The following is a 24,583-nucleotide window of genomic DNA, read 5'->3' as shown; positions in this document are numbered from 1 at the left end:
GAGCTATTAGTCCAGCAGCCAATGTGACCATGTCTGTGTAGTAATAGGGAGTAGAGAAATTCTTTATTCCCCTCTGTCCTAGATGTTATTTTCTTTTGGAGATTTTTATTTTATTTTATTATTTTATTTTTGGAGCTAATCTCATTTATCTCGGCCTCACTTCAAGCTCGCCGTGTAGCTGAGGATGATACTGAACTTCTGATCCTCCTGCCTCCACCTCAGACCTCCTAGGAGCCCAGGTGTGCACCACCGCATCTGGTCTGTGCTATGCTGAAGAGCAAACCCACGAACTTGGGCGAGCTGAGCAACCAGACTTTCATCTGAAATACAACCTCACCCCTGCTGAAGTGTATTTGATGGATGAAATTTGTATACATTTAAAAGGTATACCATGAAGTTTGATGTGCATGTGTTTTGTGAAATTCTACCCGTAATAGACCCAATTAGTGTGTTTATTGCTTCAGTTAACTCTATACATCTGATGAAAACTCCTGTGATCAGTTCTCGTAGAAAACGCCAAGTGTGTGTTACCTACTATAAATATCGTCACCGTGCTATCTACTAGATCTACAGAACCGATTCATCCTGCATAAATGACCTTTGACCAACATCCTCCTGGTCTTCCAATCCCAGGCCCTGGAAGCCATCATTATACTCGGGACTTCTCAACAAGTTTGATTTCCGCATGTAAATGGGATCGTGCAGAATTTGACTTTCTATGTCTGACATTTCCCATAATATAATGTTCTCCAGGTTCATTCATGATAGATGTGACATCGCATAGGTGACAGGAATCCTCCTTCTTTGAAAGCTGAATAATATTTCATCTTTACATGAATACGTATGTGTTCATATGTATGTGTCACAATTTATCTGTTCATTCACCTTTTCTGATGATTGCAGTGTCTAATGGATGCTGCTACAATGAACAGCAGGGTGCCATTACCTCTTTAAGATGCTTTTCTCATTTCCTTTGGCTACATACTCAAATGAGGGGTTGTTACAGCGCGTAGAGGTTCTATTTCTTAGGAACTTACACGCGAGTTTCCATACTAGCAATAATGATAGACATCCTGTCAGCTGTGTACAGGGGTCTGCTCCCCACATCCTTCTCAACACTTACATACATGTTTAATAGTGCCCATCCAAACAGGTGCTAGGTGATAGCTCACTTATGTGTACACATGGCATGCATATGTTGTCCACTTTTCAGTGTTTGGCTTTAAGGCTTCAAGACCCAGCCATCCAAGTTGAATATAGTAAGTCGGACCTGTAATTGTGGCACTTAGAGAAAGCTGAGGCAAGTGACTGCTGCGTGGTCAAGACCAGTCAAGGCTACACAGTGAGTCCCAGGCTAGCCCCTGAGCCATGGAGTAAGACCTTATCTTAAGAGTCATGTGTCTTGTCTTTGCAGAATAATTTCTTTCTTTATGAGACCTGGATCTACTCAGATGTACTCTAGTTTTTTAAAACCTTCTCTACGTGTAGTAATGGGTCTTATTTAAGAAACAGGGTGATTCCTCTACTTGCAAATACTGAATGCTAGTTCTAAAATTCACATGCGCACACCTAGTTGGGACAAATCAACGCCACTTATGGTTTCTGTTTGTCTTAGCAAAGTAATAAGGAGCAGCATTCTGTCCAAATACCTGGGAATAGATTAAGTAAGAAGAATAAATGCAGTAATTAGTTTAGGAGTTGAAAGCAGGGCTGACTTCATTATATAATGGCTTCCAAAGGGAATGGGCTGTCTTTCCTTTGAAGTTTGATTAAAGGTGTGCCTAGGGATGGTATTCCACTCGGCCCTCCTCAGGGATTTCTTTGCACGGTGTGCTTTCCCCTGGGGTAGTTGGTACAATGATCTGTTCCGCTTTCCTTCACAATTGTCCTGAAGCCCTTTGTGTTTTCAAACTGCCTCGCCGTTGTCTTGTTCCTTAGGATTCCATGAGGGGATTCCATGAAGCTAGCACAGTTCAAAGGATTTCTGGCAAAACTGTAATGAAGAATGTGATCATTGGTACGATCGTTTGCTTTTCGAATTGTCTTTTAAAAGTATTGTCATGTCCAAAACTCAAGCATGCTTGGAAAAAAAAAACATGAGGCTTGGCTTTCTCTCTTTGGATAGAGGCTACCATTGACAGATTTAAGCACACAACGGTCAGATAAACCTACATTTCAGATAAACAGATGACTTTTTAGCATACATGTCTCAATAACTCCTAAGAAATCAAATTCTAGGAGTTCTGGGTTCTTATTTTCTAAGTCTGGTTGGTACCTCTGGTATAGGACGATGATCTACTTACTATTGACCCCAGAGCTGTGTAAAGTCCAGCAAAATTAAATGAATAAATAAATAAAATTGTGATATTCATTCTTTCAAAAAGTTTTAGGAATTTTTTATGAGTCTAGCTACGTGGCTCAGCAGGTAAAAGCACTTGTTGCTAAGTCGGATGGTGACCCAGGGGCCACAGGGGAGAAGGAGAGAACCGACTGTTGCAAGCTGCCCTCTGACCCTCACACAAAAGTCATGGCATGTGGGCACTCATACACACACAATAAATGTGAGTGCAAGCATGCTTGTGTGTGTGTGTGTGTGTGTGTATAGTGCATGCATGTGAATTCTTGCATGCATGCATGAGGTGTGTGTGTGTGTGTGTGTGTGTGTGTGTGTGTGTGTGTGTGTGTGTGTGTTCATGTACCACAGTGCTCATGTGGAAGTCAGAGGACACTTTCAGAAGTCTTCCATCCCATTGAGGCAGGGTCTCCAGTGTAATCTTCCTGGGTTGGAGCATCATTTCCAGAGATAAAATGCTCCCTAAATGTAGGTACAGTATATTGCTAACTAGATTATACAACAGCATCACTCTATCACCCAAGATTTACCTGGAGACTCACTGGCATCAAGCAATAAGTGATGGGCAATGGGCACTCCGTGTTTAGAGCAAAAAGATCCGAGGTTGAATTTCATCGTTGACTGTCGCACCTCTGGCAAATAAATTCCCCAGCGTTTCCGATTCTTTGTCTACAGCGATAGGGATAAGATGGCTACTGTAAGAGCCAAGTTAGGGGTTGGAGAGATGGCTCAGTGGTTAAGAGCACTGATGGTTCTTCCAAAGGTCCTGAGTTCAAATCCCAGCAACCACATGGTAGCTTACAACCATCTGTAATGAGATCTGATGCCCAATTCTGGTGTGTCTGAAGAGAGCTACAGTGTACTGATTTAAATAAATAAGCCTTTAAGAAAGAAAGAAAGAAAGAAAGAAAGAAAGAAAGAAAGAAAGAAAGAAAGAAAGAAGCCAAATTAGCTAATGTGCACAGAAGCACTTTGCTTTTATGAATGGCTATAAACAGATTATGACTTATTAGAAAGTCACTCTGATCTAGGGGTAGCCCAACCCTCAGATCCCAGCACGTGGGGAGAGAAGAGTTGGGGTCAACCTGAGTTACACAGTAAAACCCGGGAGAAGAGATGGGGAGAAGACGAAGGAGAGAAGAGGGGAAAAGTGCCACCGAAGGTACCCTGGCCTCAGCTTGCTTTGAGGTGGGGTTGTTGTTGAGACTGCACAGGGAGGGCTCTTTCTCCAAGTTTTCAAGGGCAGAATTCTTAGCCACTAATCACAAGTAGTCATTTTACCGTCCATTCTCTTCATATTTCAAAAGACTAGGGTTCGAATGTCAGTTCCAAACCTCTGTTTCTTCTCATAACAAACGGACCAAATGATATTCACTCCACAGGAAGAGGGGCTGAGAAACATAGAGGCATGGAGCTTACGAGTTTTCTCTCTAGGGATGTGCTCTTTTCTCTGCTCCTCCTGGAGCGTAGGCTGCAAGCCCTGAGGAGTGGATAGGCTTAACGAATAGGCCTCAGTTTCCCTTGTCTTTCTTTGCTTAGTGGCTCTAAAAATCAGAGCCCAGCAGGAGAGGCGTGGGAGAGGCCTCTTCCAATCTCCAGACGTCCTTCTAAGATGGGGTCAGAAACGCTCAAAGCTGTTTTACCAGCGATCGCTCTGGACTCCCAAGACAATAACCTTCTCTAATCACTACCAGATTCCCGCCAGAAAGCAGCAGGGGAGCAGTTGCCTTGACCCGCCAGGGCCTCCAGCCCCTCCCCGCCAGACGCAGGCTAATGGGATACAGACGTCTCCCTCCCAGCGCCGCTCTCCCACCCGCAGCCCCTCTCCAGACGGACGTCGCTCTTCCGAAGTCATTTTTTGCAGGTCACCAGGCCACTTTTCCACGAAGCCAGGGAGAAGCCTGCACCTCGGGACTTCCTAGCTACCCAGAGGGTATTGTATTCTCTTCTGGTGGAAGCCAACTTCAAAAGGGCATCAGGCGGGGCTCCGCACTCATTTCGATGGTACAACAGTGACCTCCAGTGGCAGAGCCCGGAGACGAAAAAAATCTCCTGCCATGTCTCAGAATTCTGTCCTCGAGGAAGACAGTCTACAATGTGACAGGCTTTCTCTTGCGAATCTAAAAAACGACGACGACCATGATGGACTCCATAGTTGCCGAATCTAAGCAATCCAGAATATGTGGCCAGGGGCAAGTCTCAAGTCCACAATCTGAGCACCATGGCCTATCATTTGTTTAGTACAACTTCCTCAGCCCTTAATCCACTCCAGACCCCGCCCTGGTCCCCAAGTGGCTTCTGTTAATTCCTCTGTTAGAAATGACCTCTTCATCTCTCTGCCTGATAAAAATCTTCGCGATGATGTCAGATGAGAGCTTGCCATTTGGGGACACTTTCCCAGATCATCCCTCCTAACAGAATTAATTCTGTCTTCAAAACATATAGCATCAAGGACGTCCATACTGCTGTACGCGTTTGGCTTAAGCAGCAACGTGATATAGCACTGTTATAGGGACATACACAGTTGTGAGTTAAGGGGTCTGGGGTGTGAGGCACGTCTACAGCACTGTGACAAATGCCTGCGAAAATGACGTAAGAGAAGAAGGATTTATTTTGGCCCACTGATTTGCATCTTTCTGTCCACTCTCACTGGTATCTGTTGCTTCCAGTCTGATATGTGATGAGACAGAATATCAGGGCCAAGTGCAAAGTGGCCTTCCTTGGGGCAGACGGGAGGTAGAAATGGGAAGGAACTCAATAGGGACAAAATACATCCTCCTAATGGATGTCCCCAGAGCCTGCTTCCTCCAGCAAAGCCTTACTTATTAATCTCTACCAACTCCCTTCAAATTACAAGCTCGTGGATGAGCCGATCTACAGATTAGCTCCGAGCCCTCCTGAACCGACCATCTTCCCAACGCTGGACTGTTGACTGTCGAGTCGAGGACAGAGTCCTTAACATATGATCCTTGACGAGGGGTGCACCTCACATGCAAATTATAATTACTGAGCTCAGAACGCTGCAGACTAGTGGGGTGGGCACAGGAAAACAACTGCCATCGAGGGTAGTAAGGGGTTCCATATTTGTCTCCAGTAAGAGTCTTCACTCCCGTCTGGGGGGAAAAATGCAATCAGAGACTCTAAATACAGAGAGGGTTTGGTTGGGTATTTGGGACTGAATAGGAGTTAATGAGGCAGGTAGAGTGATTTAAGATGGGGAGAAAAAAAAAGATGCTCATTTGGACGTGAAATAATTACCTAGAAGTGATTGTGTTGACACAAGGGGCAGCCCACACTGGCTGGATTATCTGTCACTGGATGTTGCATGGTCCAGAGATAGTAGGCTGGAGGACAACTGAGACCAGGAGAGGGGGTCTTCCAAACTGTTGGCTATATAAACCAGGGTCATCAACGATGGCTGAACTAAAGCATGATTTGGGGATAAGAAGCTCACGCATAAACTAGAGTGGCTCACAAAACAAGATGAAAATCAAAACCAGGTTTCTGCCCGTTAGTGATCCCCAGATGGACTGGTGTACAGAATGTGTTGGTCAAATATCATCCAGAGTCGAAGCCAAGTCAATGATCAAGTGAACGAACAGTCAGGCACAGTGCCTCAAAACGGGAGGCAAAACCACAAGAAGGGCAGCTGCCTGGACTGCAGTTTCGAGTGGAGACGAATATCAACATTTCAGGAAATGAGATGCCCCGACAGAAGCGTGGAGATGTCAAACCAAGTCTGTGTGAACTTCATCTTGCTGAATCACGACTCATTTTGGATGTCCTCACTGCTGAGAGGAAGTCCAAGGAAGATGCTCAGAAGGTCTGGTTCTGAAATCTAGGGAGGATCAGCGGAGCCCGGGGAGTCCCAATCTCCATTCAAACATGTGTCCTGGGCAGCTGGGAAATGACAGTCTGTTTGTTCTTCAGCCTCCGATAATAAATTGTGGCTGAACCTGCTGGAATCTAGCCTTTCTGGGTAATTTATCATGAATGAAGAAATGTATACCCCCTTGATATATGGTGCAGGGGGTTCACTGGTGGCTGAGATGGACAATAACTTAAGCCATGATCAAGCATCAGTGTATTTATATCTGCACACCCCAGGGTCTTCCTGCACAGCTAATCTACAGCTGGGGGTGCTTGGTGTGGGGAAAATAGGTGTCGTCCTGCTGCAAAGAGTGCAAAAATCTGCATCCAGGCAGGTAGTGAGTTACCTGCCTGCTTTATGGGAATTAAACACAGCAGGAGAGACCTGTCTGCTTCCTGATACATTAGAAAGATACATTAGATACAATTCCCTTTTCCCATTAGAAAGTGAGCAGCCGAGGACCCTCACCCAGCCCAGTGCCTAACTCTGCACTCGATAAACCCTGGCTGAATCAGGGAAGAGTAAACCCCTCAAGAAGGAGGAACTAGGAAGTTCCTGGCGATACCTGGAGGTTGCACAGGAGAACCTGCGCATTCTATGGCTCCCAGACTCGCCCTTTTATCTTTGAACTAATACTGTTCATGTGGATATTCGGAAGAACGGTGATTGGGAAAACAGATAAAGGTGACTTTGGATTCTGGCTGTGCCGCTTCATTGGCTTGGGCAATGTACTTGAGGTGTCTTGAGGTGCTCTCCAGCTCTAGAAGACATCTTGAAGCTCTGTGTATAAAGGTGACTCTTGCTGTTTGCTATAGTATAAAAAAATAAAATAATAGAATAGAATAAAAAACCTAGCCAGCACAGCCTCCACATGTATCAAATATCGCTACTGCAATGGCGGCCCTGTGTACCGTCTTTCAGTGGAATCTGAACTGTCACTCACCCCGGCAGTCACGGTGGGTAATCTTTACCTGCTGAGCCCTCTCACCAACACAGTGCGCAGTCTTGCCCAGCAAATGCAAGAACCACAACTGGGAAATCCCTGGCCTGGCTGGAGAGCTCATAGGCTACGGTGAGATATACAGATAAATGCTTACACCCAGCTCAGCAGGGTGGGACCTGTCTGGGTCTGAAACAGCACCTGGGTAGGGGAAGGGCTGCCCCCATTTAGCAATGTGCTGTTGCTGGAGTCAGTGGAGTCAGGGACCAAAAAGAAATCACATGTGACAATTGTGCATTATGACCACCAAGACAAAGCATTAAGCCTGCAAAGACCTAGACCCCTACAACTATCAGAATCACATGAAAGGATTTTGTTTTAAAGCAGACACTAACTCATAGTCAAGGTTTCTGGCAGTTGAGCAAGACGTTCAGTGTCTTAAAATTCAGCATGAGCACCCACCTAAAATCAGCCACTTGTTACTGACACAGGGATCCAAGACCCTCATGGCTTGCTGTATATTAAAAATCCTATTTTGCTGGTCGGAGGTGGTGTACATCTTTAATCCCAGCACTCAGGAGGCAGAGACAGGAGGATCTCTGCGTTTAAGGCCAGCCTGGTCTACAGAGTGAGTTCCAGGACAGCCTGGGCTACACAGTGAAGCCCTGCTGAAAAAAAAAGATAAAAGAAAAAATCCTAATTTGATTTTGTGACTACAAGAAAGGAAAATGGTATCTAATCCACTTGGGTTAGATGATCGCAATTAAGACATTACTTTTAACCCAAGTGGTCTTTGTGGCCTCAAGGATATGGAAAAAACCAGGGACCCAAAGAGTACTAAATACCCATGAGCTGTGGCAAAGAGATGCAACTCATTTACTCTAGGATGGTAATTCTGCAACGCTGATGTGTACCAGATCTCCACCTATGTTCAAGATATCAGAAACCATACTGGAAAAGATGCCTGGATATCCCAAATTAAGACATGGCTGCCACTGAGATGCTCACTAAGCCTCAACCCTCTATTCAATCCTGTCTCGTTGACTCACGTGACTCGGTGGCTGTTGTGTGTGTCATCTCTGCTAATGTGAGCCCTCTGCCCTCACATTAACTCTGCAGTATTTCTACAGCAACTACAAAATTCTAGGCTTCAAATGACATAAATTTACTATCTTGCCATTCTTCAGGTTAATAGCCCAAAATCTTGCTGGGTAAAATGGGGATCTTGTCAATACCATCCCCTGGGGGTACAAGAGGGGCAACTCCACTTCCATGCTTTTTCCTGAAGGAGAGTCACATCCCTTTGCTCTTGATCTGCTTCCTTCATCCTCCAAAGCCATCCTTAGAAAACTGCAGTTTATTCCACCAGTGTAATTATAGCACATGTTCCAAGGCCACATCTTTTTCTGGATGGAGCCAGGAGATTATCCCCCTTCTAGGAACTTGCAGAGTTAGAGTGGCCCACATGAAGAACCGGAGATAATTCTCTAATCTTTGGTTCACCTTATCCGCAACAGCAAGGTCTCTTTCGTTCCTAAGTTAACATCTATTGAGAAGTTCCAAAGTGTAGGGTGTGGATACGACTGGGTAGACCAGTAGTCTGGCTACCATAGCGCTAATTATCTCCTCATTCTCTCCAGACTCCTATGAGAGAGTTACTACTCTTAGCCCCACTTTGTAGATGAGCTACTGTTAGCAAGCTGCTTTAGCTGACCACTGGATCACACTCTGAGAAGCGTCCATGAACACTCATCCTGGAGGTCCCCTGTCTTACTCCTTTGTGTTCCTGCCCCCTTGCCTGGTGCTTCTTAAATCTATGACCCCACCCCTTGGCTTCACCCACCCTTGTGATTGATTCCCATTATTGGAATGTCCTAAATGGTCTCATTCCCTCATTCTCCACTGTGCAGCCAGGGTTATCCTTCGCACAAAGCCCACAGCACTCCAGCACTGCCTCAGGAAAGCCCGGGTTTGTGGAGTCCACTGTTAAAATGCAGTATCTGCTTACTCTTCCAGCTTCACTCCTCTCCCTCCCATCTCCCATGATCCCTCAGTAAGCTCAGCCCTCTCTGTTTTCCAAATGTTTCCATATGTTAATTCTTCACAGGTTTGTTGTATACATTAAGATGCAAAAAAAAAAAAAAAAACCCATATCATCCTACTTGGAGTGTATGTTTAATAGAGGACAGTCTACAGAGAAAGGCTGCATGAACAGCAGTGAACAGGGTGTGCGAGACCTCAGCCCCATCCATCATAATGAAATAGGGAGTTTAACAGAAATTCATCGAATCGGCTTCCTTTCATTCTAATTTGTTTTTCATGCGCTGCTTCTGAAGACGGATTTAAATAGAGGTGGGGAGAACAAAAGCATGCTTCACAAACAGCATGGCTAAGCGAGATTCAATAACTCTTCTCTGTGCCGTTGTGTAAAACATTAAGCACCTAAACGGAACAAAAGCAATGGAAATCAAAGACTGAGGTGGGCCCCTCCTGTTAGACAGCCTAAGCACAGAGAACGGGAGGCTCGTGAGAAGGCTGCTTGGCCGGCGGAGCCCTCTGCCACAGGAAATAGACAAAGGTCTAGGTGGTTTGAAGTACTGGGCGAGTGATTCTGTAAACTGCTTGCAATTCTATGTCAAGAGATATGTTTATAATATGATTTAGAGAAGGTATTCAAGACTGGGTCATATGTCATCCCAGGCCTGCACGTAGAATAAGCTGCACTATTAATTCATTTGACGAAGGCTGCCTGCACATCTCCCCACCTTGAGCAATGATACAGACATTAGGAACCCACTGGCTGATTTGTACAAGGCTCAGGCCCAGGGAAATCACTGTGGACCTGCAGATAGTCCCAGGCTTAGGGAGCTGGGGGAGTTAGGATGGGGTGGGAATCTCCTTCTGTTTGGGGTGATCGAGAAATCTTTATTTAATAAAAAAGATAAGGCTTGATCAGAGTCTCAGAACGTTCAAGAGCCAGCCTGGCACAGAAGCCTGGGAGGAAGTTTCGTGTTCGCAGAGGCAGAGAGAGTGCAGCAAAGATGAGAACTGAGCCTAGAGAGAAAGGCCAGAGCAACATCTAAAGGCATCTTGATTAGAATGTCTCACAGCTTGAGAAGCTGTAGGCACTAGTGAGAGGGGTGCGGACCCTTGGACATGGGTTACTTCACTGACGAGGTGTGAACTGTGAAGGTGAGTCCCAGTTAGAGGGCATGAGTTGCTGGCCGGGTGTCTTCTCTCTGCCTTTCTCTGTGCCCCAGTCCTTCCAACTCATGCTTCCTGTGTCACCTCCACCCTGGGCCCACAAGGACAGAACCAGAGGCTGTGAACTCAAAACTCTGAAATACCCTTCTCCTTACAAGTTCTTTACCTAACGGAACGTGACTGATATGGGATGTCAAGAGTTTGAACTTCACTTGAACGTTATAGAAGCTCGAGAACCATTTTCTTTTTTAACATCCATTGATGTCGGTGGATTTGAGTGTTAAAGCTACTGGTGGGATGGATGTACGGGAGGCCTTCCAGAAGCAGGAGAAGGTGGTCAGGGTGGTAAGGGCTTCCATGAGTCTCTAAACACCAACCAGCAAAGAAAGTGTGGGTGAGGGCGAAGAATGAGGAAGGAGTTCAACGTGTTAATGACCAGCTTGATCTGGAACAGGTCACACTCTGACATCAGCAATTTAAGATGAAGACGGAGACCGAGTTGTAGGCAAAGGATGAAATTGGGTTTTGGAGGACTCTTGAGATTCTGCAAACCTATGGTTCGCTATGTACAATATTCTACCTAAGTTTCTGTCTCTTTGTGTCTCTCTCTGTCTCTGTGTCCCTCCGCCTCTCTGTCTTTCTGTCTCTCTGTCTTTCTCTCTGTCTCTGTCTCTCTTCTTCTTCATCATCTTCTTCTTTTTCCTTCTTCTTCTTCCTCCTCCCCCTCCTCTTCCTCCTCCTCCTCCTCCTCCTCCTCCTCCTCCTCCTCCCTCTTGCCTCTTTTTCTCCCTGTGTTAAACCCTTTACTTTGGGCTGGAGAAATGGCCCAGACCCTTCAGTACTCTCACTACTTTCCCCCAGGACCAAGTTCAGTTGCCAGCACCCACACCAGGCAGCTCACAACTGCCCATAATCCAGCTCCAGGGAATCCAGTGCCCTCTTCAGACCTCTGTAGGCACCTGTACACATGCAGCGTTCACTAACATAGACTTGTGCGCACACATACATAAGGTTTTTTTTAATTTTTTAATTTTTAAAATTTTTTCTACTCAGAACTTTATTCAGAAATTGGTGATTCTATAATTTTTTTCAGAGTTGTTTTGGTTTTTTTAATACGTGTTTACAGTGAAATATGATCGTAGCTACTGCTCCTCTTTCCCAACCTGGAACTCCCCCTCCATCCTTCCTAATATACCTCCTTCCCAACTTCGTGTCTTCTTTTGTCTTTTTTTGAAACAAGACACTAAGTGCAGTTATTAACATCCACATATGCGTAGGTGGGGGACCACCCACTGAAATGTGGGAAACCCTCCAAGATGATCCCTTTACCCAGGAAACAAAAGCTCCTCCTCAGTAAGGCCTGGAGATTACTTTCTCATCCATGGTGGGACTGGGCTGGCTTATTCATGTGAAGATCTTGTGCAGGGAACCACGGTGCTGTGAGTTCATGGGTGTGTTAACAACCATGTCATGTCCAAAAGGCAACACTTCCCAGAATTCCTCCTTATCCTCCAGCCCTGACGCTCTTCCCCCTCCTCTCCTGCAATGTTCTCGCCTTGGTGGTGGAGGGGGATTAACACAGTATCCCATTTAAAGATGAGCACTCACTTTAAATCATGAATCTCTGCCCAGCAGAAAAAGAAGTGTTTATGACCAAGGTTAGAAACAGCCCAAGCCTATGACTAAAAATAGATGGCAATTTGATGCCATGGTTTTTTGTTTGTTTTTGTTAGTTTGTGTTTTGGGACACAGTCTCATTATGTAGACCCATCTAGCCTGGAATCCTTATATAGACCAGGCTAGACTGGAACTCACAAAGATTCCCCTCTGCCTCTGCCTTCCAAGGGCTGTGATTAAAGGCATGTACCAACACACCTGGCCTAAAAACCTTTTCTTCATAAAATACAACTCTATTCCATACTGATTCATTCTTTTCTGCTTCTAAGTTAAGAATTCTGACGACACTTGAGTGGAAACCTCTATGAACTCCTTGGTATGCTATGACAGCATGTAGGTATGGGAATGTCTCCCATTCCTACAGTTACTGATGTCTTTTTCGGGGACTCCTCAGGAAACAGTCTAAAGAATTGTAGATTCCGGGTGGGGAAAAAAAAAAGAATTGTAGATTCCGAAGTAAGTAAGGAAGGGAGAAAGAGATAGAAGAAGGCAGAGAGAGAGGGTCAGTGGGGAGGGCCACATTCTTCTCCCCTGCTGTCTTGGTTAAAGTTTTACTGTTGTGAACAGATACCATGACCAAGGCAACTCTTACAAGGACAGCTCTTAATTGGGGCTGGCTTACAGGTTCAGAGACTCAATCCATGATCAAGGCAGGAGCATGGCAGTGTTCAGGCAGACGTGGTACAGTAGGAGCTTGGCGTTCTAAATCTTCGTCTAAAGGCAGACAGGAGAAGACTGACTTTCAGGAAGCTAAGAGGAGGGTATCAAAGCCCTCCCCCACAGTGACACTCTTCCTCCAACAAGGCCACACTTCCTAGAAGTGCTACTCCCAGGGTCAAGTAAATTCAAATCATCACTCCTGCCCTAGAGCTCAGTGTTTTGGATTTTCATGAATTTTTCCCCACTGTGCTCTCATGTTCTCTCGCCGTCAACTGGAAAATCTCCTTTACCATGAAATAACTCTTGAAGTCCTCTCAACACACACACACACACACACACACACACACACACACACACACACACACTGCCAAACAGTTCTTGCTCTTGGGTTATTGGGTTATATTACATCTCAGTCCACTGTCACTTGCCTCCTTTAACATATTCCACCATGTTTAAGGATACCCAGCATTGATCTATTACAGCACACTCTCCATGTGCACCTACCAAAGAATTAGCAATTAAGGTAAGAGTCAGAAGAGAGAAAAGCAAAGGTCTGAAATAACAGCTGAAAGGGCCACAGGAAGTCATGGGCCAGATGCAGACAGAAAGATTCTGAGCGTCACTGAGCAGTCGCAGAAACTGGAGATACTCAATCACTTGAGTGTTGATCCCAATGGTCTTTGACTTCCCCTCAAATCTCACTCTGAAAAACAGCACTGAGTTCTTAGACAGCATTAGGATTTGTTTAGGGCCAATATCAAACAAAACCCATGTAGCAGGGGCGATGACATAACTGGATTTGTGATCAAAGAGATGTCCTGGAGGCCTTGGTAAGTGTCTAGGGGAGTCTGGATGGTGCCGGATGTGACACAGTGGGTGAAGGGAGGAAATGATTCTTAATAGAATGCAAAGGTGTTGAGGGGAGGGGGATAAAGAAGAGATGGTAGAGGGCACGCATCCAGCGGTGGCACAGTGCAGAGCACGATCAGGACACGAGAGCTAATGATTCCACACAGTCACGACAGGACTAAACTGCTGCTGGACACAATGGTGTAAGAAACACTGTGGACGGGGTTGGGGATTTAGCTCAGTGGTAGAGCGCTTGCCTAGGAAGCACAAGGCCCTGGGTTCGGTCCCCAGCTCCGAAAAAAAAAAAAGAACCAAAAAAAAAAAAAAAAAAAAGAAACACTGTGGACGTTGCCATGTAGTGTGTTTATAAGATATGGATCAGTGGCATCTCTTGTTGTGCATTGAAAAAAGACTTAGTCTACCTGTCCACTGCTATTAGATCCATACTGTCATTAGAGCATTGCAAAAGTACATGTATGTATGATGAGTGCAGAAGTAAGTGGACAAATGTCTGGTTCAAGCAAGCAGAAGATGGTGTTGGCTGAAATTGTGGAGGGAGGGGTTTCTTCAAGGTCAGTGGATCACAAAACAAATGAAGTAACCAGGACTCCTGCTCTCTCCAAATCCAGGCTCTGCCTTCCATTGTTTTGTCCTAACGTCTGGTCTTGCCTTGGTACCAAGATGTAGTTAAGAGACATTTTCCAAAATATCCATATGAAACTTCCCCAGACCATTTTGGTTACCCTGTACATTCCTAAACTTGTCTCTGTGGCCAAACAGTGATGATATTATTGGCTTAGGTGGGATAACATGGACCTTGAAGGTTAGAATTGTGTCGGTCTCATCCCACAATCTAAGACTGAGGAGAAATGAAGATGCAGTTTCACAAAAGCCGAGTAAGTGGATAGTGTGTGGCAAAAGCCACAGAGCACAGTGACAAGTAGCACAGTCCATATTCTCTCAAATAGCGGGAGCTGCTAAAAGATTCATCAGGAGCAGCATGGCTTCATTTGCATTTCAGAAAGATAACCCTGGGGCAGTAGGGAAGACAAGTTAAAGTAGGCTGAGTCTTAAGGGAGGAAAATCTACAAGATGACTTGATTCAAATTTAAAATCACCACCTCCCCTCTCCCTTCTCTGGAAACACAACAACGGACAAGACGCTACCCATCCATGTGAAACAGACAAGTACCGGGCGCTCACGCTGCATCAAGAGGTTTCCTCACGGAACACAAGATGTGGTCTATGTTAAGGTTGGAAAGATGAGTCTGTGTCGGACATATCTGTCATCAGATGCAAGTAGAAACAATACACTGGGGGACTGGGAGGAAAATGAACCCAGAAAAGTCAGAGCACAGCATTCCCGACAGGGACGTGCTTACTGCTGAGGATGGGTCATTGCAAAGCCAGAATGGGAAGTGCCTGGCCAGGCTGAAGTTGGAAGGTAGACATTAACCTTCAGCTTAGTGGACGCATGAGTGTCGAAAGAGCTGAGGGTGGCAAAAACCACTCTGGAAGCCACGCTTAAAAGATCCATCTGGTAATACATGATTGGAAAATTTACCAGCAGGTCTTGGGGGTGGTGTAGTTTAGAAGACACCTTGTATGGCCTCCATCCCTATCATCCCTTCCCCGACCCACCCAAAATAACTACCAAACAACACACAAGATGACCACAAAAGTGGTTTCTTTAATAATTCAGAAACAATGTTAGTTCTGCCTATTAAGATGATACTAACGGAAATCAGAGAGAAGCAGGTTAGGACGGGGACTAAGAAGAACAGAGAGCAGAGGGGAGTAGATGAGTCAGGAGTGGAGATCAGGGCTTGGATCTCTGATCTAGAAGCTGAGCTTTCCACTTTATTTATTTACAAAATAAATAAAAATAATAATAACTCCCGGCAGATTCTTTTCAATTAGAGGAACAGCTTCTGGTGGCTCACGGTTGTCCCAAAGGTTTCAGTTGCTGGTCAGGTGTCTGCGCTTCCGGAACTGTGACAAGGCATCGAGGCAGAAGGGAGCACAAGAAGAAAGGTGTTTTACCAGAGCAGACAGGAAGCAGAGAGCATGAGCCTGTGCTTGCTGGTGTTTTCTTCCTCTTCCTTTTATTCCTCCAGGTCCTCCCGTCAGAGTGAGTCCCTCCCTCTAGTTAATCCTCTCTGGAATCATCCTCATAGCCCCAGCCCCACCCTAGCCCCCGTGCCCATCACTACTCATCTAGGTGCGTATCCGTCCAATTATGCCATGTAAGTAGAGCGCAAGTGTGGCATCCAGGACAAGAACAGCTGTGATTTAGGATAGAATCCGTGCGATCTTGACTTTGTAGAGGTCAGATGGCCATGGAGGAGCCATTAGACAGAGATCGGAGCCCCTGGAATAGAAACTCTGGTAAAGGAAAGGAAAGAGGAAGAGGTGTCAGCCTAGGAGTCTGCACAGGCTAGAGAGGCTTGCAGCTGACCAGTGAACTACTGCCCTGCCTTCAATATTGAATCTTCTTTGCCTACATCCTCATCCTTGAGTGATTTTTTCCCGCCATCAATTTCTGAGTTAGGGACTATCGTGGGTTAAAAGAAGTAAACCGCTTACTCCTGCAACTACTTGAATTTACTTCCACACTTGGAAGTTCTTCAATCATTAGGGTTCAGCCGCATCCTACAAAGGCTGCTCCTCACAGGCTGTCGCGAATGGCTCAGCAAGGGGGCCCATCATTTTCTTGCTAATTAATTTAGGTCTAATTGGTTTCTGCCCACACAACAGTGCAGGTTGCAAAAGAGGGCAATAGCAGTCATATTCCACTAAAAGTACCTGCCAGCATCAAAGCCCCCACTGTTACGCAATTCACTACATGGGGAAGAGCTCTTAAGAGCTAAACAAAGTGAATTAGTCCCCCTCCCTTTCCCAATTAGCTTCAGAAAAATCTCCAAGTGAGGAGAACTCTATCCAAGTTCCAGGAAACGTTTCATGTTGCTGTCACCATTGGAGCAGAACACACCCGTCCGTGAAGTTACCAAACAGTTACCAGCACACACGCTGGGCCTTATTTAGCAGGATTTGGAGTTCTCCAAAAGACTGTTACCTACACAGGTACCAAAGCCGGGAAGGTCTATGTACTCTGTAATCCCTAGTTTATAGGTGGCCAATTAATCCTTGCTACATGAATGAAAAAATAAGGAGAAAGAGGAGCGAAGGAAAGCAGAAAAGGAAGGAGGAAGGGAAGAGTGGACTGACTTGTGAATTTATTCTGATTCAAAAAGCCACACTAGAAAAGTAGCATCTTGGGGCTTAGAGATGGCTAGTTGGTAAAGAGCTTGTGCTTCAAGCAGGAAGACCTGAGCTAGGATCCTTCACAGCCATGTCAAAAAGCCAGGCTTGGTGGTGAGCATCGGCAACTTTTACATAGATGGGAGGGGAGGTAGCGAGATGGGATTCTTGAAAGTCATTGGCCAGCCAGTCTAGCCAAATTGATGAACTCCAGGTTCAAAAAAAAAAAAGCCAAATTGATGAACTCCAGGTTCAAAAAAAAAAAGCCAAATTGATGAACTCCAGGTTCAAAAAAAAAAAAATTAAGTGGAAAGTAATTAAGGAAGAAAACCAATGCACTTGTGTACACATGCATGTGCCCTTGCATATGCAAGTACAAAGATACACATAAAGGCATACAAACATCACACATGTGCATGCGCGTGCAAACACACACACACACACACACAGTATTGGCTTCGACGTCAACCCATGACCTATAAAGTCATAAGCAAGTCATTAAATCTCTCTGAATCATTTGTTCTTTCATCTAATGTCAGTGCTGTCTGCATAACATATTTCAAACTATTATAAAAATGGCAGGGTGTGGTGGTGCTTGCCTTTAATCCAGGACAGTCAGGGCTTTACAGAGAGATTGTCTACAAAGCAAACGCATGAGTGTTAAAAGGAAGCAGAGGATTTGGCTCCGAAGAAGAGTGTTTGCCTAGCATCTGCAAGCCCCTGTGTTTAGTCTCCAGATCTCCAGCCCTGAAAAGCCTGCTGCAACAGTGATAAGGTGATGTAATTAATGATAACTGTGAGGTGTACTTATGGTAATGAATCACACTATTGAACTGATGCATGAGAAGGCAAAAGGCTGTGTAGAAGTTCCCAAAAAGTTAAGAGCTAGTCACTGCCATGTTCCCTACTGGGCCTTCAGTTAGATCCAGCTAGTGTCTTATAAGTTTTCATGAAACTATTGTGACTTCTATTCTCTGTTGCACAAAGCTAAATGTATCTCTGATGCTGTCCTTACAGGCTCAGGACTCAGTGGGGGAAAGTGACTAAAAACAGAAACAGTATCCTTGAAGCAGTCACATGCAAAGTAAAGCAACATCAGAGAGTGACCGGAAGTTACAGAGAGGACCACTACTAAGCTCAGCGAGTCAGAGACTACAGGGGAGTTGGGGGTGGGGGGGGGCATACCTGAACAGGCCTGGAAAGTGTAATCGACACTTGTGAGGTGGGAACAAAGTGGGCTTTGGGTGTTTCAAAAGTTACGGGAGTCCTATCTTGCAATACTCGTTCCTCAACTTTCTTTCCAAGCTGATTACATTTGCTAGGTTTAACCAGATTAAATGAGTTCCTGGATGAAATGAACTCTTTCCTATGTTTCAAATGCCCCATGACTTAAATTGTTTTGTAGCATGTTTGTAATCCTAGCACTGAAGGTAGAAGACAGGAAGATCAGGATTTCAAAGACAGTCTCTACTACGTATGTAGCCAGTTGGAGGCTCGCCTGAATAGAGTCTATCACAAAAAAGGTAGGAGGAGTTGGAGCTGAGGGGGTGGTTGTCAGGATAAAAATGCTTGCTGCACAACCACAAAGACCTAAATTTAAGTCCCCAGGAGTAAGCATGGCCCTATGTGAACAAGTAACCATAGAGCTGCAGGCAGCAGAGACAGAAGGATCTCTGGGGCTTGCCGGCTCTCAGCCTAGTTCTAGACTGTGGAAGACCCTGTCTCAAGAGAACTTGGTGAACAGTAACAGAGCCAGATACCCAATGTCCTCTTCAGGCCTCCGAGTACATTTGACCCAGGCATACACACATATTATATGTGCATACCATGCACACTCAGCAAACAAATACAAGATAGATGATAGACAGACAGACAGGCAGGCAGGCAGATAATTGGTAGGTAGATAGGTGATAGATAGATAGATAGATAGATAGATAGATAGATAGATAGATAGATAGATAGATGATAGATAGATGGATGGATGGATAGATAGACATAGATAGATAGATAGATAGATAGATAGATAGATAGATAGATAGATAGATAGACAGACAGACAGATATGTGATGGCTAGACAGACAGATGACAGACCTTTCTTAAGGAAATGAGGAATGCCTAAGACAAAGCTTTCAAGGTGGCTCAGAGGTAGACTTTGGTAGCTATGGAACAACTTGGGAAAGATACTGCAATGAGTACTCTGTATTTTCTTGCTCCAATGGAGAGATGCTCATTTGACGGTGAATCAGCACTGAGTCCATTCCGTTGCTTGGAGAGCTGTGTCAGATGAGAGCACAAATTTGTCCACAAGTCAGGTGAGACGTGACTCTGGCTCTCACCCTCAGCCCCGCTTCTTCGAGCAACACCTTCCAGATCCAGGCAAGGAGCAATGATCCTTAGGATGTGGGAGCCTTCGGGCATCGTCGTGGAGGTTAAACTGGTACTTTTAGGCCACCCATTAGTGAGGCCTCTGCTTACACCACGTCAGGAGGAGCAGGGAGCCAAGCCAGGCAGAAACATTTTGTTGTTGTTGTTTCCCTCTTCCACAGACAGCCTTGTGCCACCTTGTACCACACGAGGTCCCCAGCTCAGTCCCAGGATTGAAGGCCAATTGTGTGTTGCTGTGACAGCAACTATTTAAAAGGCAAATAAAGACACGACAAGCTGCGACACGCTATCATTAAGTAATCATAATTTCCTCCCCATATTTCGACAATAGATGTCAGTCTCTCATCTCGAAGGCAGGCCACGTATAGAAACACCATGTCAAAAACCTTTTCAGACAAAGACGGGGTGGCAGGGAGTAAGAAGGCTGGATGCGTAGCAGAAGATTTTGATGGGCTGCGTCCATCCCACTTCCCCCACCCCAACTCCTACATTCTCTAATAAAAGTCAGATCTGTAAAGAACTTCAAAGGCTCCCCAGTCTGACAAACAGTAATAAAACAAGAATCTTTTTTTTTTAAACCTGCCAGCACGCACAGAGGAAGCAGAGCTGACAAGAGCTGCCTTGGTTCTGTTTTAGTAATCAGCAGGCTAACGGCAGGGCACTTCCTCCTAGCAGGAAGCTGAGTCTGGGCTGTCAACTGTGAAGGAATACAGAGGTTCAGGCAGCACAGGGCTCCTTTCTGGGTTTTTTTTCCCTTCCAGTCTGCATTCCAACCCAGGTCAGAGTCCACTCCGGCACAGCTACAAACCTCATCTACTCTCTATAAAGAAAGAAGCATGTGAAGCAAAATGGGTCTGGCCTCACCTTCCCTACCTCCTCTGTTGAATGGGGCTGGGGGGGTTGGGTGAGCAGGGAGAGTCTGCAAGGAAATAATTCAGGAATCCAGAACATCTGGCTTCTATTCAGACCCAGTCACCAACCTTGGGAGCATATTGAAAGCATTTGGCTGTCTCTACAGTCTAAAAGGAGCTATTTATTTCAGGCTCAACAGCCAGCCGCAACACATGCTTCTATTTGGACACAGTTGGAGCTAAGACAGAACACCTCCCCCCACCCCCTCACTTCTTTAAGGTGGAAATAACACAGGACCTAGACCTGCGCTCCAATCCTGGGCCTGCTGGTGGTTTGTGTCCGCCGTGTGACTTTACTTGGCTTTCTCGGTCTCTCTGCAGGTCTGATTTCCCAACTGGGAAGCCTTGAATCAATTGCCCTCATGTGGAGTTCTGGAAAGGCCTAACTAACAGAGTGCCTCTCCTAAGGACCCGGTGCGGACCGTGGCATACAAACTCTGCTTCCTTCAGACCAACCACTGGGCCATACTTGATGCGCTTGGCATGGAAATATCTATCTTGGCAGATCCGGCGCTACACGCCCATAATCTGAATACTCAGAGAGCAGAGAGCAGAAGGATTGTGGGTTTTAGGCTAGACTGGTCTGTGTAGGGAGACCTTGTCTCAGGAACAAAGTTCTCCGTTGTCTGTCTCGCACATACTATGGTGGTTACGGTTGGGTTGGTGTTCAGTGCTTTGTCGGTAGGAGAAGGATTGTGGCTGAGGTCATTGGTACAACAATAATAAAAAATAGTACGCCAGAGCCAATAGAGTGGAGTGCTCCTAGAACCAGCTGGGGATGGGGAGGGGCTGGACTTGAGAAGTTTCTAGATCATCACTAGACATGCTGTTTTACTGCACTGTCAATGAGAAGCTCCTTTTCATTAGCCCACTGCAGAGCTGACCCTGGACCTTTCTGAGACACTCGATTCCAAATGATCTCTGGAGCCTCAGCTTTTCTGAACGTCATCACGAGAAGCCAGGCTGCCATCATGTCAATCAACCATCCTGCTGAGCACCAAGCATACGGTGAAGTCGGGGACGGGGGCGGGGGGACTCCAAGGCACCATGAGGATTGTCTCTACCTCTGCTTGTCTCTGTTTTAGGCCAGTCCCTAAAACTGAGATCAGATAAAGGTTGAGCCTGAAGCTACTTCACCACAGGCAGCTAGAGGAGCAAAGTGTGAGCCCAGAATATTACTGGGTCATCGAGTCTCACCCCTCTAATTTAGCCCTCAGCTTGGGGACTAGAGGCGGCATAGTATGCTAGGACAAGCAAGAGAGATTTACCAGTGCGCACTCACATTGACTGCATCTAGTGCTGCCGATGAAGAAACAGAGTCCCAACCAAATGGTTCTAAGGTGCCCAGGCTCCCCTAGCTCAGAGCCTCTGTCTCATGGCACAGCTACTGAGTCAGTATGAAGGAATCACAGGAGACATGGATAGATCCTCAGAATCCCTGGGGCAGCTCTCAGAAGCACAAGTCTAGAGAGCATCAAAGGGACCCCTGAGGTTTGGCCTTAGTGACCTTGTTCCTCGTCCTAGTCTCTACTGAGACTTCCTTAAAACGAGGACGCTGTGGAGGGTGAAACAGACTTGCAGTGGGGGTATTTGGTGTACAAGGTTGGGCCACCACACCCTGTCCTTCCTCACCCCCTCTCCACAGCGCTGACTAGGCCTTCCAGCTTACTCCTCACTTTCCGATGGCATTAAGTAGAGCTGTTGTCCAACTCTGCTTCTGTAGCAGAGTGTGCCACTGCTGGACATTTCCTAGGTCTCTACTAACCCACCAACCAGGTCTTACAGAAGGAATGATGGTCACTGAGGTGCCCCTGGATTACATAGTGACTTTTAGCTAAGTAGACTTACCAGCATGCTGGCCCCTCCGGAAGATTTTCACCACCACCACCCCACACTGCCCCACCCATTGAGAGATACAGGGCATCCCTGTGTAGGTTGATCTGGCCATACTCTTTCATGCACGGCCATTGTTTTACAAAGGTGCGTGTATGGGCTTGTCACTAACTCTATGAAATACGTATTCTGTCTTTCGTTACTGAGCCACAGCTCCTGGTACCGTGTCTCTGCCATGATGGATGCTTCCGAGTGAATGAAAATAAACTGTTTTTGAAATGACTCGGAGCACACAGGCACTGCAACAGATTTTGCTTGTTTTTGTTTGTTTGTTTGTTTGTTTGTTTGGTTGGTTGGTTGGCTGGTTGGTTGGTTTGGTTGGTTTGGTTTCATTGTGGTGGTGGGGTTTTTGGTGTTTCAAGACAGGGATTTTCTATGTCTAGCCCTGGCTGTCCTGGAACTCACTCTGTAGACCAGGCTGGTCTCCAGCTCAGAGATCTGCCTGCCTCTGCCTTAGTCCCAAGTGCTGGTACTAAAGGCATGTGCCACCACCACCAGACTCAAAATTTGATTTACTTTTTGTTTTTGGGGGAGTTTTGTTTATTTGATTTTCATTTAATCTTTTATTGATTCTTTGTGAACTTTACATCATGTACCCCGATTCCATTCATCTCCCCATCCCTTCGTATCCACCCTCCACCCCTGCAATCTCCTTCCCAAAAAGAAAGTGAAAAATAAAATTAAAAAAAATGAAACAACAAAATCATCTCATGGTGGAAGCTGCAGTGTGTCACAGCGTGTCACACAGTGTACCCTTCTGTCTACACATCTTCACTTGCAAATGTTCATTGCAATGAGTCATTGGTCAGTACCAGGCCTCTGGCTTCTCTGACACTACCAATACCAAACTCTCACTGGCCTCGTCAGATATCCTGCCGTTGCCCTGTGTCATGGAGAACCTACACCCAGAAGGACCGCTCTATGTGAATCAGCAGCTTAGAGATGGGGTAGGCATTGGCGTGGGCCAACTCGAAGCCCTGGATCTGGGCCTGGATGGTAGCTCAGTTGGCCAGCCCACCATCTCTCCCTCACCCACCACCAGGGCGAGCTCTCCGGCACTAACCCAGCTAGCTTACCTAGTGCTACAGCTGGCAAGGGGCGGAGCCAGCTCTCTGGCCTGTCCCAGGTAATGAGGGGCAAGGAGGACAGAGTGCAACTCCTCTATACACAGGCCACCTCAGGCAGATGAGGGGGTGGGGCCAGCTGTCCCATGCTCACACTCTTGGGCCATCATCCCTGTCTCCACCACCGGGGCAGATCTACTCTGCTGCCCAGGTCAGGGGCAGGGTTGGTGAGCCCTTCACAGACCTTGAACATCCATATGGTCCCAGGCAGCAGCCCAGATGTGGGATGTCTGAATGGCCTTTGGTGCTAACATGGGCCAAGGACATCCACACAGACCCCCGCTGCTGCATGGCCATGGACCCGGACAAGGCCCCCAGCATCAGCATGGGCTGGGGCTTCACCAAGGGCTCAGGTGGCAGGGCTGGCTACTCACACCAGGCTGTTCCCCGCCACCCACACATCTCCAGTTCCTTCTTTCTTCATAGTGCACAAACCATTCTGCTTCTCTTTCCCTCCCATCTCTCCATCATATGCTTGCACTCTGTAGTGGCTGCCGCCCCACTGCATGGGTGGCAGCAGATAGGCCTCTCAGACTTTGTTTTTGTTTTGCTTTTGTTTTTTTGTTTTTCTGAGTGCTGTGCTGACCAAAGACTTTTTTCAAAACCTTGGTTTACAACAACAACAAAAAAAAAAGTCACAATTTTAGTTTCTTTTTCTTAGAACTCTTCTCATAAAGGAAAGTTTCTCATAAACCCTAAGTCTATACTTTGTGAATCAAACTCAGCTGCCAAGCCTGACTATCTGACACCGATTTCCAGAATCCACAAGGTAGAAGGAGAAACTGATTCCCACAGGTGACAAGCACATGCACAAGCACATGCACACACACACACACACACACACACACATGCATGCACACATGCAGCACACATACAGGAATATACATGCACACACAGACATATACAAGCACGCACGTACACAGCACACATACATGAACATACACGCACACACATGTACACAGCACACACACATGAACATACATGCACACACACAAATAAATAAATATAAATAAGTAAATATCCCTAAAATGTTAAAGAGCAGAACAAAGATACCAAACATTGGTGTTCATAATCTTAAGTAAAATGTTCTCCAACAGAACTCTACTAAATAGGGTTGGGGATTTAGCTCAGTGGTAGAGCGCTTGCCTAGCAAGCGCAAGGCCCTGGGTTTGGTCCCCAGCTCCGGAAAAAAAAAAAAAAAAGGAAGAACTCTACTAAATATAATAGAGCTTATAAATTCATTACCACAGTTGGTAGGGTGGCTCAGTAGGTAAAGATGCTTGCCTCGAGGCCTGACTACCTGATTTCTATTCAAATTTTCATTTCTAATAGGAGTCTTTCTCAACCTAACAAAGTCGCACACAGCTCTACAGAGAACTCAGCGTTTTCTCGATTGCTGTGTAACCCACCATTACAAAGCTGTAGCTTTAGTACAAGAACAATTATTCACCTTTA

The 24,583-nt window shown here is 46.0% G+C and overlaps 1 long non-coding RNA gene across 3 annotated transcripts in view; it reads right to left on the bottom strand.

The window, feature by feature from the left end:
* Nucleotides 1-1,690: 1,690 nt before the first annotated feature.
* LOC102555203 (uncharacterized) overlaps nucleotides 1,691-24,583 on the bottom strand; it is a 30,819-nt gene continuing 7,926 nt past the window's right edge. Inside the window, exons 2-4 of one of the 3 annotated variants that reach the window (XR_015627189.1) lie at nucleotides 6,790-7,033; nucleotides 2,884-3,022; nucleotides 1,691-1,993 (exon numbers count right to left, since the gene is read on the bottom strand). This is a non-coding gene — a long non-coding RNA (uncharacterized LOC102555203). Of the gene's footprint in view, nucleotides 1,994-2,883; nucleotides 3,023-5,611; nucleotides 7,034-24,583 lie in introns of all 3 variants that reach the window. The other 2 variants (XR_015627190.1, XR_015627191.1) reach the window with 2 other exon arrangements.

This window comes from Rattus norvegicus, chromosome 8, assembly GCF_021556685.1.
Source record: "Rattus norvegicus strain SHRSP/BbbUtx chromosome 8, alternate assembly SHRSP_T2T, whole genome shotgun sequence".
In the NCBI taxonomy this organism is placed as follows: domain Eukaryota; kingdom Metazoa; phylum Chordata; class Mammalia; order Rodentia; family Muridae; genus Rattus; species Rattus norvegicus.
Note: the sequence above shows the minus strand (reverse complement) of the source record. Positions and strands in the feature narration are given on the sequence as shown.